General features: G+C 42.6%; 1 protein-coding gene across 2 annotated transcripts in view; it reads right to left on the reverse strand.

Annotated features, from left to right (window-relative positions):
* DTD1 (D-aminoacyl-tRNA deacylase 1) overlaps positions 1 to 13,333 on the reverse strand; it is a 241,943-nt gene that overhangs the window by 24,860 nt on the left and 203,750 nt on the right. Inside the window, exon 6 of one of the 2 annotated variants that reach the window (XM_075596261.1) lies at positions 7,534 to 7,781. The exons of the other annotated variant lie outside the window; for it this stretch is intronic. The gene's annotated coding sequence lies outside the window, so the exon portion shown is untranslated. Of the gene's footprint in view, positions 1 to 7,533; positions 7,782 to 13,333 lie in introns of those variants that run through there. 2 annotated transcript variants of the gene reach the window in all.

The following is a 13,333-nucleotide window of genomic DNA, read 5'->3' on the forward strand; positions in this document are numbered from 1 at the left end:
ACCACACACACCTATGGTAACACGTATGTTCTCCGCACCCACACCATATCTGCGATTGGGGGGGGGGAATACTCGTTACACAAAGAACTAGGAACAGTTCTTTTTTCTTCAAGCAGCACTTCATTATTACTGTAGTTTACTATAGTTTAAACCTTGTTCACATTAATTTGAGGGCTTCTTTTTTTGCATTATACTATTTACTATGTATTTTGTCACATTGGATGTAGCATTGGTCTTTTCTGTCTTTTGCTGTATACATTTGGCCACAATCAGTAGCGCTCCTTATGACATAAATATATATATGTATATATATATATATATACAGTTAGGTCCGGAAATAATTGGACACCGACACAATTTTCATAATTTTGGCTCTGTACGCCACCACAATGGATTTGAAATGAAACAACCGAGATGCAATAGAAGTGCAGACTTTCAGCTTTAATTCAAGGGGTTGAACAAAAATATTGTATGAAACGTTTAGGAATTGCAACCATATTCATACACAGTTCCCTTATTTTAGGGGCTCAAATGTAATTGGGCAAATTAACACAATCATAAATAAAATGTTCATTTGTAATACTTTGTCGAGAATCCTTTGCAGGCAATGACTGCTTGAAGTCTGGAACGCATGGACATCACCAAACGCTGGGTTTCCTCCTTTGTGATGCTTTGCCAGGCCTTTACTGCAGCTGTCTTCAGTTGCTGTTTGTTCGTGGGTCTTTCTGCCTTAATTTTTGTCTTTAGCAAGTGAAATGCATGCTCGATTGGGTTGAGATCAGGTGATTGACTCGGCCATTGCAGAAAATTCCACTTATTGCCTTAAAAAACTCCTGGGTTGCTTTCGAAGTATGTTTTGGGTCATTGTCCATCTGTAAAGTGAAGCACCGTCCAATCAACTTCGCTGAATTTGGCTGAATATGAGCAGACAATATATCCCTATACACTTCAGAATTCATCCGGCTGCTTCTGTCTTCTGTCACATCATCAATAAACACTAGTGACCCAGTGCCATTGGAAGCCATGCATGCCCATGCCATCACATTGCCTCCACCGTGTTTTACAGATGATGTGGTATGCTTCGGATCATGAGCCGTTCCAAGCCTTCTCCATACTTTTTTCTTCCCATCATTCTGGTACAGGTTGATCTTAGTTTCATCTGTCCAAAGAATGCTGTTCCAGAACTGGGCTGGCTTTTTTAGATATTGTTTGGCAAAGTCTAATCTGGCCTTTCTATTCTTGAGGCTTATGAATGGTTTGCACCTTGTGGTGAACCCTCTGTATTTGCTCTCATTAAGTCTTCTCTTTATGGTAGACTTGGATAATGATATGCCTACCTCCTGGAGAGTGTTCGTCACTTGGCTGGATGTTGTGAAGGGGTTTTTCTTTGCCATGGAAAGGATCCTACGATCATCCACCACTGTTGTCTTCCGTGGACGCCCAGGCCTTTTTGTGTTGCAGAGCTCACCAGTGCGTTCTTTTTCTCTCAGAATGTACCAAACTGTTGATTTGGCCACTTCTAATGTTCCTGCTATCTCTCTGATGGATTTTCTTTTTTTTTTGCAGCCTAAGGATGCCCTGTTTGACTTGCATTGAGAGCTCCTGTGACCGCATGTTGTGGGTTCACAGCAACAGCTTCCAAATGCGAATGCCACACCTGGAATCAACTCCAGACCTTTTACCTGCTTAATTGATGATGATATAACAAAGGAATAGGAATATTTTACTGTAACTTGAATGTATTTTGGAACACAGTGGAAATGACAAAACTTGTATCAGTGTTCAATTATTTCCGGACTTAACTGTATATTCTTATTGTGTGTGAATTGCATGAAAGCCATAGAAGTAAACCAGTATTAAAAATATTAATAATGCTTTCAAATTTAAAAAAAGGTAGAAGGAGCGTGCTTGGGAATCTTGGTTTAATCATAAAATGAACTATGGTATGAATGAATTTTCAAGGCGACTGCTCCATTAAAACAATGTATATCCAAGACAAAAGCAGGAGGAAAGATTGTGACGAGAAATTAAGCGGGCACATTGGTCTCTACAGACAGGCCTGAGAAAAGAGAAAGCTGTACAAACAGATTTGGTAGCCGAGGCAGGCGCTACGGGGATGAGCAGCAAAATATAGCAGGGGAATTGTGATAAGGTCAGACTAATAGGCTTAGGAGGATTTTGAGAAGATAAAATGCACTGGTACACAATTTAGACAATACATTTTCCCTTGATATTAAGAATTTATATTCTGTTGAAAAACCATTTAAGTTGCATATGACTATGCTTTCATTTGGAAAATGTCTTATGTACTGCAGCATTAGAATTCTATGGCCCAGATTCAATAAGCTCTGTTACCCTATAGCTATGGATATTGGTTGTTATTATAAATTATATGCAAATTAGCTTAATTATAGCCTAAAAGATATTTATTAGGCTCTGTTAGGGTTAATGGTAGGAAACAAATCAAGAGGGAGGAAGAGAGTATTTTAGGAGATTTGTATACCTTCAAAAAGAATAACCTACTGTACTGTACTCCGCATGGGTAAATACCTGTGAAATATGCTCATTTAAATTCTCCCTCTCTCTCCCTTTTTCTGTGTCTGGCTGGGAGTAAAATCAAAACTTAAATACAGGCAGTCCTCATTTTACAACGCTTCGTTTTACAACGAATGGCTTATCCAACCCTATGCAATGCATACCTATGTTCATTTTTACAACGCCAAAACGGCTTATCCAATGCTCTTACGATGCTTTGCAACATTGTTTATGTGTATGTAATATTTATATACACACATACTGCTGCGGCCGAGTTTATTCGAGCATTTGCCCGGTCTCGGCCGCAGCAGTAACCTAAGCCGCGGAGGAGCGCCCTCCGATCGGGGCTTTCTCCCTCCGCTCGCCGGGTCCGCCGGGTCCCCCGGAACCCCCTGCCGCCGTCCCCCACATCGCGGGACACCAGGACGCGCGTGCAGGGGGCGCAGGCTCCCGATGACGCGTGACCGCGCGTCACCGCCAAGGGAGTGGGGCTAGCAAGCCGGGGCACCCCCCGGCTTGCGGTACCAGCCCTACTTTAATAAAACGTGTCGCCAGTGTACACATAAACAACGTTGCAAAGCGTCGTAAGAGCATATATATTATATTATACTATATAATATATTATTTATTATGTTATATTATATATATAATACAGTATATACACTATATAATTTATGTGTGCGCTGCATATCTTATTGCCTGCGTAAAATATTTGGTGTATTTTAGTGTTAAAAATGCCTTCAGGAACGGAACCTTTCATTTAAACAGTGTTCCTATGGGAAAACGTGTTTCGCTTTACAACGTTTCGCTATCCAACGCCATTTTGAGTAACGCATTGTGTCGGATAACCGAGGACTGCCTGTAATGCAGTGTATTCATAGAATAACCCTATGCTGATACGCTCCAATACAGCTATTATTTTTGCATATAATTACCTTGGTGAATAAGTAAATACAACGTCTGTTCCTGTTTAAGTAATGTAACATTATTTGCCCTGTTTTAAGTGCGCTTAGTGGATTTAGGTCCGAGAATATTGTGAATGTTTTAAATGCACAGCCAATGTCTGTCACTGAATATAATTAAATATGATATTTTGTGCAAGCATTTCCAAAAAATCATTAGAAGTCTTAGTTATGTTGTAATGTATTGTGAAATATTTTACTGGCAAGTATTACCAAAACGTAAAATAATTAAAAAGTTATAGCGAGAACTCGCATAATTAGAATATAATATAAATATATAATTTCAGTAATACTTCTGTGATGTTACTCAGTGACACTTGTCTTGCCTTACTATATGACATGAATGCACATTGACAGATTTGCCTTTTTTACCCTCTTTCTAGAATATACTACATAACCTGTGTTAAGATCTCATTATCTGCATTAACTGAAAAGGTTCAGTGTACCGTTGTAAGATATGAAACATTGGCATGATGCTCAAGGCTAAAAAACGAGAACGATGTGGACTTTTGAGAAATACAGAAATGAGTTGAGTGGAAAACAGAGTTACGTGGCAGGCAGAGGATAAAGAGAACTACAAAACGAAAACCAACGAGGAGAGAAAAATAGGGTTTCAGAGACCCATTCTCTCCAATGATTCACGAGTGATATCTCTTTTTGTAAGTCTATGATTAGAATTGTATGAATGTCTTCAAATTTGCCTCACCAGTTTTTTCCCTAAATTTAGCATTTTTGTGCAATTTTTGCAAACATTCACATTACTTTGGAAAGTGCCGAAATTTTCACGACATTACTGAGAAACTTAAAAAAAAAAAAGCCAGAAATTTGTAAAAAGGCAGAATTGTGAGGGTCATGTGACCTGAGTGTGTGTGTGTGTGTGTGTGTGTGTGTGTGTGTGTGTGTGTGTGTGTGTGTGTGTGTGTGTGTGTGTGTGTGTGTGTGTGTGTGTGTGTGTGTGTGTGTGTGTTGCACATTGAATTTTAATACTTGGCAAAAAAAGTCCACAAATTTCGCCTCTTTTGCGAACTCCTGTGGAAAATTGCACATCTCTAAATATGATCATATACTGTCGCTTATTTGAACAATTTATAAGATGTTAAGAGACAAGTCAACATAGTGGAAAGGAACATGGGAGACCAGCTGAAAGAGAACAAGGAGCCAAAGACAGAGGAACCTTATATGGCAGAGAATCAGAACGATGGGCAGAGATGTATTGAGAGACTACTAAATAGAGAGAGTTCTAAGCAACGCACGGCTCCTATTCAATACTGAAGGTGTATTTCCTGTGTTGGGGATGATTTTACAGTAGTCCCAATTTCAATAAAGCTCAATTCAGCACAGGGAAATGGCTTCCCATTTGTAAGATCTTCCCTTAGTAATCTATCATTTTCTCTGTAATCAAATTTCGGTGTGGGTAGGGCTGAGTCGGTGATTGTGTGGCTATTGTGACAAGATGTCAAAAGTATGTGCACCCGTAAAACAAATTCAGCATTGTAAGAATGTTTTTTTTTTTTTGTTTAGAATGACACAGGTGTGTCCTGCAATTTTTACCCTGTGAACCACAGGGGTAAACCCAGATAAAGATGGCAGCGTATACAGTAACAGTATTCTCTCTCTTTCCTTCCCCCACCCCACCTGCTCTGAATAGCATCCAGGTGTACTTTAAAAAAAAAAAAAAAAAAAATGGAGGACCAAGGTGGCCTCCGGTATCACTCATGCAACAGTCAGTTGAGGCTTGGGGAGTATTACTTTTATTTATTTTTTTAAATCAAAAAAAGGTCAATGTACCTTTAGAGAGGGAAAATGTTTGGCTTACTCACACTAGACAAGGTGAAGGCAACAACCGACAAAGAGAAAAAAAAAAGTAGGCACATTTTTAAAACAGAGAAAACCAGTAAGCTCCTAATTATGCTTCCAAATGGTTAAGGATCATTCATTTTCCACACACACAGGTCCATGCATGCAGTTTGGTTGCGACAAATCTAATTCAGAGTGCTTTTCCTGGTATTATACAGGTAAATAAGAGCTTCAATCAAACTAAGAACTATGCAGCTAATCACAACAGCTTTATTATAAAGTTTTCTTCCTGGTATTATACAGGTTATTAAGAATTTGATTAGTGTTAGGACCTGCACAGATTTGTGCAAGTGCCAGGGAGTCTGCCGTGCGCTTCAGTGTAATAACACAGGTCTGGAAGTATCAGACACTGGAGTGATACGAGGGAGCTATGCAGGGCCACAGAATCAACCGGTGCAGGGGGATAACAATGCTACAGTTGCGCCGAATCTCCACCATTTTCCTGCACAGATTTGGTCTACTTTGACGTTTGGTGTGCAGGCTTAAGATACTTTGGCCAAAGAATCAAACTAAATGACCATATGTTTTTAGTTTAGATATACATATATATAGGTACTTTACTGTGTTTCTGTGTCATTGGAAGTAGCATTGGGCTCTGTTTGTGTTCTATGTTCTGTCCTTGATTTTAACATTTTTAAAACTTTGGAGAACTGTATTGCCACAATGTCCCAGGAAATCAAAAAGCAAATCCAAGATAATTTGCAATACACAGTGTGGTTCACAACATGAATACGTAAAAGAAGCCCGCCAATAAAGATGTAATAAAACAACACACCAAAAGGGTGCAGGCAGACACACATGACCATACTGGATTACCCAAATCTAGTCATCTGATTGATGAAAAGCCTCAAACAGAACTATATCAAAATTTAAATACGTACCCATATAGGCAAACACAAATATACTAGAACAGAAGAACCGCACCAGGTGATACACCTAACCTAGAAAGAAGATGGGTAAAACACCCAACAGGGGCATAAATACAAAAGGGACATAAATGCCTTACAACACATAGGGGCCTATAGTATAAGCCTCGATAAGCCCTTATCGAGGCCTTTTCTGCTAAAATGCCTATTGCTATTCAGTAAGCCTCGATTAGTGGGCGATAAAGGCATGAATCGCCAATTTTTTCAACCATCAAAATAAGATTACCGGATGACCGGCAATAAGCCACTTATCGGCAGGTTCTGAGACTCGTGTAATTCTAGTAGCCTCAATTAGCTTATCTAGGCTAATCGCGACTCTAGAATGGCGAGTTTCTCCCAAAATCCTCACGCTTGGAAAAGTTGGCGTGAGGCTGGTGAGACGCTGCAGGGAGGCAGCGAGAGAGGACTGAGAAAAAAAAAAAAGTATTTTTCCTGTATCGGATTGATGCTGGGAGTCTCTGGAGCTGATACCCATTAATGTCAGCACCGGTGGCCCCTGGCATGAATCCCATGCAATAAAAATGCATTTACAGGCCACTTCATTACCTTAGCGGCTAACTGAAACAAAATAATGTATGCATTTGACAAACAATTAGTAATTTAGAGTCGGGGTATGTGCAAAAGTAAGTGAAATTCTGTTTTTGTCAACTAAATTAAAGGGGATAATTAGATTCAGGTGTTTTAAGTAATTATAGTAGGTAGATCTTCAGGTGTGAGTTTGGGAGGCCCCACCCAATATAAACATCAGAAACTTTGGGAGTTTCGTTTTCACCATACAGGTGTGAGGAAACACGTCATGCCACGATCAAAACAAATGGCTGAGGACCACAGAAAACAGATATTGATGCTCATCACTCTAGAAAAGGTTACAACATAATTTCTAAGGATTTGCGGCTCCACCAATCCACTGTGAGGAGGATAGTCTACAAATGGAGACAGTTTAAGACCACAGTCACTCGACCAAGGAATAGTCGCCCTACCAAAATCTCTCCTTGAATAAACCAGCAAATCATCCAGGAAGTCATAAAGAACCCCAGAGTAACATTCAAAGATCTATAGGCCACTCTCGCCTTGGCTAATGTGAGTGTTCATGACTCAACTATCAGAAAAAGACTGAACAAGAATCGTATGCGTGGAAGTATAGCCAGAAGGAAAGCACTGCTCTCTAAAAAGAACATTGATGCCCATCTAAAGTTCACCAAAGAGCACATACAGTAGATGATCCACAAGACTTCTGGAACAATGTTCTCTGGAATCACAAGTCAAAGGTCTTTATGGCCTCAATGAGAAATGTTATATTTTTGCAAATTCCCGAAAATGCGTTCAAACATCCGAACCGTGAAGCATGGTGATGGGAGTGTGATGGTTTCTGGCTGCTTTCCTGCCTCAGGTTCTGGACGGCTTGCCATCAATGACACAACAATGAATTCTGCATTGTATCAGAAGATTCTAGAGGAGAATGTCAGGCCATCCATCCGTGAGTTGAAGCTGAAGGGAAGTCCTGCAAGAAGACAATGATCCTAAACATACAAGCAGATCTACAAAAGAATGGCTGCAGAAAAAGAAATTCCGCATTTTAGAATGGCCTAGTTAAAAAGTATGGACCTAAACCCCATTGAAATGTTGTGGCAGGACCTGTAATGAGCTGTCCATGCAAGGATGCCCTCAAATGAGTTGAAGCAGTTCTGTATGTAGTAATGGACCAAAATTCCTCAAAACCGATGTGAGAGACTGACCAGCAATGATAGGAAACACTTAGCTAAAGTCATTGCTGCTCAAGAGGGTGCCACCAGGTACAGAATCTAAAAGTAAAACGAAAGAAGTAGAGCACCATCAACGACTGGAGTCAGGAGGGGATCCAAATAACAAATTCTTTATTGGAGTAAAAGCACAGGAACACCTCCTACGCGTTTCGAACAAAGGTTCTTCATCCTTGAACTTTTGTTTGAAACGCGTAGGAGGTGTTCCTGTGCTTTTACTCCAATAAAGAATTTGTTATTTGGATCCCCTCCTGACTCCAGTCGTTGATGGTGCTCTACTTCTTTCGTTTTACCTTGGATCTATCAGCAGCAGCACATCATCCACTACAAGGAGGTGTCCGTGTGTAATCTTGGCTATTATGCCTTACTAGCCCCCAATGAAATTGTTTGTGGTGAGTCTCTCATGCACTTTCAGTTTTCTGGTAACTATGGCTTTACCTTAATCATGGACTAACTCACTTTCATGGCATACACCCCCTGTGTCTTGGGATTGAATGATTATTTTGCAGCTGGGTATTTGAGCATTCTTACAAACCTTTTTGCTACAGAATCTAAAAGGTTCACATCCTTTTTCACACATTGATATTGCATGTTGAACCATTCGTGGAAAAATAAATGTTGAAAAAGTATCATGTCTTTATGTCATTTGTTTGATCAGGTTATCTTTATCTATTATTAGGACTAACATTAAGATCTAATACAATTTTAGGTTTGAAATATGTGAAACTCACTAATAAGTACATTCACATATCTGACAGTGTGACGGTCGGAGGTAGCTGGCCTTCATTAATAAAGGTGAAGCCCGACAGGTTGCCTCTAGAGACAGTTGGTAATGGGCCAAGAGGGTTAGCTCTTGGGTCCAGTAAGGTAATGCAGGGATGTGGGATAAGAATGCCAAGTAGAGTTGTGATTTCCCCCAGGAGATAGCTGAAGGAAAGTGACTTTGGGAGCAGGGAAGCAGGGGTGATTATTAGGGAACCCCTATTGTCAGCCCCATGTGTATTTGGGCAGCAATCCACTGCCCAAAATGTAATAAAGGTATTTTTCCCTTTCTGGGCATGCAATCAAGCAGGGATTTCTGGTGCATGAGTTTCAAGGGGGGTTTTGCGAAGAAAGTGATGTCAGAATGTGCATACCCGGTCGAAGACCAGAGTTACAGGTTCCCCGATAAATGTATCGACAATCAGGCATGATTTTTTGATACACGTATGCACATTGCCCCGGCAATATCTCCCCTTAAAAACGTAACGGCAACTTGCCACTAGGGTGCCCTGCTTCAGCACAAGCTAATATATTTAGAAAAGGGGGTACCCCAGGTACCGATATGGCTCCCCACAAACAGTGTAGGCTTTGTTGGTACCCAGGTAAAGAATAGAAAAAACCTGACCTGTTTAGGGGCTTTTGGGGTTCCCTGTGTCGTAGAGACATGTGATTTTGGAGTTTACGTTTTAGGTGGGATATTTGGGCAAAAATGTATTCTTTTTGTTTGCAGAAGTTTGGGGGGCCAAGCTACTGGTGGTACCCTGATTCTCCCCGGCGTGCAGGGACTATTTGTGGGTACGTGGGGTAAATAACATTGGGACTGTCCAGTGTCTATCAGACTCCTGGTTTTTGAGCCCAGATATCCCCAACTAATTTCCCACATATACAGTATATAAGATTCCCCAAGGTTTATACTAGTTTGGTCCGGGTCCTAAATTATTTAAAAACCGGGTAACGGGAACCTAGAGGATTTGGTGCTTTGTACCCAGCCGGGTACCCGGCTGACACTTACCTGGCGGTGGAGGAAGCCCACGGCGACATCTAGGCAGGTCAGCAGAGGTCCTGTGGCGGTGGCAGCATCAACAGTCTGTGTTCAGCCCACACGGGGGCTGCAGGACTCCATAGTAGTGTCAGCTACGGAACCATGTGATCGGAGCAGGAGCAGAAGCGTTCCTAATGGACAGCCAGCTCATACTACTATGGAGTCCTGCAGCCCCCGCATGGGCTGAACACAGACTGCTGATGCTGCCACCGCCACAGGACCTCTGCTGACCTGCCTAGATGTCCCCGCGGGCTTCCTCACGGGTCTTCATCGCCTTCCGTTGCTGACAGCAGGTAAGTAATGATGTATTTTTCAGCTACCCTGTCATTACCCGGCACCGGGCCCACTTCTCAGTTGCCGGGTACCGAGTAATTCTGGGTACTCAGTACATCATTAGTTTATACTTTATTAAAGTATGGTTTATGCTGTATGTATAAAAATCCATGCAGTCAGCCTAAGCATTTGCATAGGAGCCAAGATGTCTGCATAGGCATCTGAGCTCAAAGAAGAATCAAGGTGTTTAGAGGTGTCGGACCATTTGGTTTCAGGGAGGGGCAGATGACCAGGTCCAAAGGCCATCTTTGTTCTCTGAGACATGGTGGAGCCTGCCCAGCAGGTGGCCATGCGTGGGCTGGGGAGAAGGTGCTGCCTGGCACGCCCTTTTCCCTGACATCATCAGCCAGGTGAGCCCCGCTCTGATTGGCTGGTGGGAAAAGTTCCCACACTCTAAGAGGCAGAAAGGCCCTGTCCATGTTAAAATATAGGACAATGTAGTCTATGAAAGGGGCTGCCGCAAATCAGAGCTTTCTCTCTGACTCTCTCGTTCTTTTCAGACTTACAGGTAACTTTGTAACTTGGTCCAGTGAAGCGCCGGTAGGGGTTCCCAGGTGTTTTGCTTGCAATAGCAAAGCACTAATCATTGAGGTGCCAGGGATTCATAAACTTAGCTGAGGGCCGGTTCTGAAGAATAATGTTGCTTGTTCCAGACTTATTCCAGTGACGTGAACAGGGTAAGCGTTTTGCTGAAGCACACGCTCTACAACTAGGAAAGTCTAGTTTTCAACCCCCAAACCCCAGTAAGTGTGTATATTTCCTGTATTTTGTATTTCTGTGTGTTTCCGAAGTCTTTATCCAAAAAAACCTCATTTTATTTCACTGCCTTGTTTTGCCTATTGACTGATCCCTTAAATATAAATGTATTATCGCCTAGCATACAGCGCTTCCATTGCAGCAAGAGATCTTGGCAAATGACATGCAAATGAGCTAGCTATACTGTATATAACAGAAAAAAACAGCACTAGATACAAAAAATCGATGCAATAAAAATAAACAATATAAACAATATGAAAGTATCAGTAATCATAAAGTATAAAACCAATACATAGTTACAAGTCCAGTCCAAGTCCCTCTTTTCACTTGGTCATTTATCTTTTTTCCTCCATTAATTCAATTTTTAGTCTTATCAGGTATCTCTCAGTGTCAATCACACTGATCTAATTTTGTTTATCTATTAACCTTTTACCTCATTTGAGGTTTTATACTTGTCATTTTATGTTTTTAGTTCTTTTTATTATAGATATGTCAAATATAGATTGGTTGTTTAATATGAAGTTCTGGCTTGGAGTAATTTGCTCAATTTTACACATTAGCTGTGTTTTTTAGTTTTTATGGTCATAACATGCAATTTATTAATTATTTAAATGTTTAGAGTTATTAACGGGTTGTTTTTTAACACCCTCTTTTTCTACTTACATTTATTTTTAACATAAATCCGTATAGTTTTCCAATTATTTTAATTATTTGTCATGTTGCATTCCACTGCAGGCCAATGAATTCTCTCTAGCATTGTCTATAAATAACCAATGCCGTACTTCACCCGGCACCCCTGATGAAGTCAGCTAACACTGACGAAATGCGTAGGGAGTGACATCATCAGGCTCCTTTGACATGTGAATTGTATGTTTGCCAATTGAGATCTCCTCCAAATAATGTGGATCGAGTGTGTCAGGACCGAGCTGACCTGCACCTATACTGCCGTTCTACATCTGGTACTGCGATCTTTGATGTTGGGGTCGGAAGACTCTTACAGCCCATAGCAGCAGCCTTATCAGCAGTATCACAGGTATCACACCTTTTGTAAAGCGCTGTATACACGGTGGGCTCTTCATTCATTTATATTTACATACACACACACACACACACACTCTTACATAACTAACATCAACATACAAGGGAGGGATAAGCACAGATAACATTCCTAGAGACACTGTTTTTAAGTATACCCTTTGCTTGCTTTATTCATTGCAACACCGCCGGAAGAAGAGATCAGTGTATCTCGAAAGCTCGCACAAATAAAAGCATTTCGTTAGCCACAGAACGGTATCGTCTATTCATTTTTGATTATATATATACAGTGTTCGACAAATAATTATAACCACACGCCCGTGGCGAGTGGACTTAGGCCGCTGCTCTATGAATTCCCCTGCTCGCGCCAATTTAAAAAAAAAAATGTTTTAAATAAATAAATAATCCCCCTCCCTGATTGGGTTAACGCGGGGAAGAGGGCCGGCAGGCAGCTCTGGTTTAGCCCCTTCCCCTGATCTCCTCCCCCACCTGCCCCTGATCTCCTCCCCCACCTGCCCCATATCTCCTCCCCCCCTGCCCCCGATTCCCACTTGCTGCCAGGGGGTGTCCGCCTCTGAAGGGAGTCCGCTTCGGGGGGGGGGGGCGTGCTGCGGCGTCAGCGTCTGCTTTGGGGGGGGCATGCTGCGGCGTCAGTGTCTGCTTCGGGGGGGCATGCTGTGGCATCAGGGTCCGCTTCGGGGGAGGGGGGTGTGCTGCGGCGTCAGCGTCCGCTTCGGGGTAGGGGGGCGTGCTGCGGCGTCAGCGTCCGCTTCGGGGGAGGGGGGCGTGCTGCAGCGTCGGCCGCTTCGGGGGGGGCGTGCTGCGGCGTCGGCGGCCGCTCCGGGGGGGGGGGGTGCTGCGGTGGTGTCTGCCTTTGGAGGGGGGTGGCCCCTTGCAGAGACCCTCCTGCCGTGCGGAGGGCCCTGCTGCCATGTGCGACCCCTCCTGCCGTGTGGAGGGCCCATTGCCATGCGGAGGCCCCACTGCTGCCATGTGCAACCCCCTACCTTGTGGGTGAGTTTGTGTGTGTGAGTGACAGACTGAGTGACTGTGTGTTTGTGTCACTGACTGTGTGAGTGTGTGTCCGTGAGTGAGTGTGTGTGTCTGTGAGTGTGTGTGTCTGTGTGAGCGTCTGTGTGTGTGTGTGTGTGTGTGTGTGTGTGTGTGTGTGTGTGTGTGTGTGTGTGTGTGTGTGTGTGTGTGTGTGTGTCTGTGAGTGTGTGTGTCTGTGAGTGAGTGTGTGTGTCTGTGAGTGTCACCTTCTCCCTGTCACCCTCTCCATGTCACCCTCTCCCTGTGTCACCTTCTCCCTGTGTCACCTTCTCCCTGTGTCAACCTCTCCCTGTGTCACCCTCTCCCTGTGTC

This window comes from Ascaphus truei, chromosome 4 (assembly GCF_040206685.1).
Source record: "Ascaphus truei isolate aAscTru1 chromosome 4, aAscTru1.hap1, whole genome shotgun sequence".
Classification (NCBI taxonomy): Eukaryota; Metazoa; Chordata; class Amphibia; order Anura; family Ascaphidae; genus Ascaphus; species Ascaphus truei.